This window comes from Gasterosteus aculeatus, chromosome 6 (genome assembly GCF_964276395.1).
Source record: "Gasterosteus aculeatus chromosome 6, fGasAcu3.hap1.1, whole genome shotgun sequence".
Taxonomy (NCBI): Eukaryota; Metazoa; Chordata; class Actinopteri; order Perciformes; family Gasterosteidae; genus Gasterosteus; species Gasterosteus aculeatus.
Window position 1 is genome coordinate 5,457,945 of NC_135693.1, and position 4,265 is coordinate 5,462,209.

The 4,265-nt window shown below is 42.1% G+C and overlaps 1 long non-coding RNA gene across 1 annotated transcript; it reads left to right on the top strand.

The window, feature by feature from the left end:
- Positions 1–2,337: 2,337 nt before the first annotated feature.
- On the top strand, positions 2,338–4,019 carry LOC120820407 (uncharacterized). The gene is made up of 2 exons (XR_005712390.2): positions 2,338–2,702; positions 3,416–4,019. It is a non-coding gene; the product is annotated as an uncharacterized LOC120820407 (long non-coding RNA).
- Positions 4,020–4,265: the final 246 nt, after the last annotated feature.

The window sequence follows — 4,265 nt, forward strand, 5'->3', positions numbered from 1 at the left end:
AGGGGCCCAGCGAAGCCATCTGTTTTAACATCCCCAGCATCCTGCACCAAAGCACGACGCAGGAGGATGGAGGGAGGTGGAGTTGAGATTTACACAGAGACACAGGCCTCATGGAGGAATGAACCAAAGTAGCATCTTCACGTTGAAAGGAATGTTGGATCAACAAGAAGCACTTCATCAGCTACTGGATGCATTCTTTGTCTATAAATGACTTTGGCCCTGTGATGTTTGCATGGGAGATAACGTCAGTTATCAGTCATTGTTCACTGTAATTAATGTTTTGTTTCCCCAAAGTTAATACGTGTTGAGCAATCGATTTCCTATCGTCTCAGGGCAGCTTTAACTAAAAGAAGAATCAACAGTCACACCAGCAGCTCTGTGAGGCTCTAAAGCTCAATGTTATGAAACTGCTGGATACAATTTCACGTGCAAAATGAGTTTTAGCACTTACGTGTCCCGTTTTATCAGGAAATAAAGTGGCCGACATTTTCAGAATAATTCGCAAATGATGGTAAATGCTTTGCTGGCAATAGAAATAATTCAGCTTATTCAGTTCTTCTCGTCAATGTTACCACAAAATATTTAAACCGAGTGTCGTGCGGAGAAACCTCGCTCCTGCTCCGTGGCAGATGCCCAAATAGGAACAAGATGCTTTTGTTTCCTTTTTTTCTGCTTAACTCTGCAAAATGTGCTCCACTCAAATGAAACACTGTGCAAAAAAACGAAGACTAGAGTTTCAAAAGCTGCATGTTAAAGTGTTCCCAATTAAAAGCATCTCCCCATGAGACACGGAGGAAACGAGTCTGACGTTTTGATGAGGGGAGGAAATGCTCTATTAGATTACACTTGTCTTCTTTTCTTTTTCTTTTTTGCGGTTTGTTTCTCAGAGCACAGGGGGATACTGTACCTTGGATTTAATGCATAAGTACGTTAAATATTGCAGGTTTCTCCATGACTGCTGCACACTCCTGCCTTCAGAGCACAAATATGCCCTTGCTCATCGGACCTTGATCAAATAGTTTGTGTTTATCTCCCCAGAAGGGCACGGCTCGCAGCACCGCTCCGATACTGTCAGCACGGGTGTTAGACTTCAGTGCAGCCTCTGTTTGGGCCACTCATCATACAGTCATACTCTGCAAACCGTAGTACACTAACACTACAATTACATTATACTGTATACAAATAGGGTTGACCTCTGCCTGCTGCCAGTCAAGGCTGGAAACTGCTACCACCAAGTGGCAGCTTGTGGGATTTATATTATGTTGTATAATATTGTTATAATAGTCTAGTCTGTTTAGCACAGGTAAAGCCACTGTCTTAATACTCCTCAAAAATGTCACTAGTAATACGGCATTAAATGGATAACATGTTTAATATCATATGCACAGTCACACATAGTCATCCACATCCAGAGCTAAAGAAAAGCTGTTGGAATTTTTCTTCACAGCACAATGCAGGAACCCTGGACAACTCATGCAATGCATAGAAACACAAATGGGTACAATAGAATGAATTCATGACATAGTCTTCCCTTACTTAGATAAACATATAAAAAATCCACTATTTGAGGCTTTTGTTTCAATCCTTTGTTCACAGTATTTCAGGGTCATGTCCCACATTTCAAAGAAAGTTGACAAATCAAGAGAGTTGACCACAATTCTTCCCAAAACAGACAGCTGACATTGTTCGTCCTGAATCTGAATCTAAACTGTGGGAGTACGAATCTTTGGCTTTTATTTCAGTGTGACGTGAGCTGTGATTCACGGCCCTGCTTTTGTTTTATGTGAATATGCCTTTGATTTTGCTTTTTGAATAGAAGCTGTTTAGTGTAGTAGTGCTTCTTCATTTGTTTATGCATTACAGCCATTATCAGCCTCCTCCACGATTGAGTTGGGGCAAAACACAAGGCGATCTCACTAAATACCCGGGCATCGAAACTCTTCATCCGCTTTTTTGACCCGGAGGTAATGAGATGTGTTGCCGGCTTGATGCGGTGCTGGGTGACCTCGGCTGCTCCAACGTGATCATCGGAGATAGATCTCCCTCTACTAAACTCTGTGATGTATGTCCGCTGCTTTTACAGGTGCAAACTCATAGGCCCGGAGCGAAGAACACATAGTTTCATCTCCGCCTGGCTGCACATGGCCTTGACATGCCACAGCACTCCCTCCACTACACACTTACGTGAGTGCGTGCGTGTGCGTGTGTGTGTGTGTGTGTGTCAGCGCCTCACTTCAGCACACCCTGAGAGTCCTTGTCTGGAGACCTTGAGTGCCAAAAGGCATGGGGCCCCTCTTCTGGGAGAGAGAGAGGCAGCAAAAACTAAACAAAAACCCTGAGCAGATAAGAAACTTCTCTCCACCGGCAGGAACGAGCCGTGCCGAATGTTTCCCTTGTTCCCTGCGCTGCCTCTGACGTCTACGGCATGTGGAGATAATAACTATAACAGTCGACCACAGTAATCAGACAATGAACTTTGCACAGGCGTTTAAATGTTTTTCCATTTTTTTTCCCGTCAAGAGGCATCTGTGGCGTCCACAGGTGTGTCGCCGTGGCTCAAAACCAAGGAGGGAGGATAAGTGTTGAGTGAGCGCAGACAATAGCTACACTGTCTTCCTCAAACATCTTCAAGGTCCCCGCGGAGGGATAAATGGCCAAGAGGAGGTGCCTTTCTGGGAGAGACTCGTCTGGAGCGTTGCAGGGTAAGTCCTCTTCATACCTCATTCACTTCATGCATCCATTTGATTTATTTATTTTCTTGCTGTTGGAAACTACAGAAAAATCCTCCAAACTTAATGGGTGAGTTCACCTCAAAATCAAAAGTACATGTTTGTACTCTTAGTTATATTTGTCGTATCTTATTGCCTGGTTTTGGAGATATCCTCCATACTGATGTCTGCCTTCCCTTCAATACAATGGGACAATATAGGCTTTTGTTGCTCAAAGGTACTGATCACTTTTATAGAAATCATGATTGACTCACTCAAGATAATCAACAGACCTTACTGAGAGCAGCTCCAAGTAAGAAACATTTTCTTTCAACCAGGCGTCCCACATGAAACGGCTCACTGCGAGGTTGTGGATTCTCTTGAGTAACCGGGACATGATTGCTGGAAAAGGGCATCGCATTTAAGGTTTTCCAAAGGTGCCATATCCCTTTGTTTCCTGGAGAAGGAAGACATATCCACAAATTGATATCTTCAATAATCAACTACTAAGACCGAAACGATTTTGATAAACAGCACTACAGGAGGACCAATATCTATTGTGGAATGTGTCATGATTTGTTTCTTTTAACAGGTTTATTTTGAAAGAAATAATAATGCATGTTATTTTATTTCTGCTGCAAAGAGAGAATATTTCATCTGTTGTCCATGCAGTCGCTGACCTTTTTTTTTCCTCCACCCCCCTCCAGCTTCCAGCGTGCAGCCGGCAATGGGGCTCTTTACACTCGCTGTTCCTTTTTCCTATGCATATACCTTTTTCAGATGTAACTTTAAAGAGGTATAGGGCATGGGAAAATGGGGCTGCAGAGGTTTTCCACCGGGCCGACAGCCGTTTCATCATCGTCTTCGCATGACAGTTGACCTCAAAGCGAACACAAACGCACACACTCGCACCGTGCTCCTTGGACTCACTGTCTGGAGGAAGAGGGCGTAGTGTAGACTGGTGATTTTTGTGTTTCGGTGTTTTTCTGTGGTATCGTTTCCACATAAATTCTGTGATATCTGTAGTGGAAAAATATTCTGAATGTCCCTGTGAGAAATAACAATGATTCAAAACCCTCAAATTTCACTATACATGTACGGAGTGATTTTAGGTGAATGGATAGAGCTCTTTCCCTACAGATGATTCAGAGATCTAACTACAATAAAGTGTATATATACAGAGTATATGTTCACAGTATTTTGTCTTTCTTTCCAACATTGTTGTTCATTGTTGTTAAAACATAATTTCACCCTGTTTTATTCTGAATCATTTGTTTGCTACTTTTAATGAATAAAGAAGTCTTGGCATTACATTCTGGATTCGACATTAATGCATTATGAATATATGTAACAGGGTTTTTGTTTGCAACAACACAGACATTTATTTTTTTATATATTTTTACTCACACATAGTCAACCTAGGGTGGTGATACACTAAGCAAGTATTTTGGCAACTGATGGGCAACAGTATCCCCCATAAAACACAACTTTTTTTGAAAACCATCATGAAACACCATTTTGTTACCATCCAATAGCTTATGATCTATTAAAGCCCTC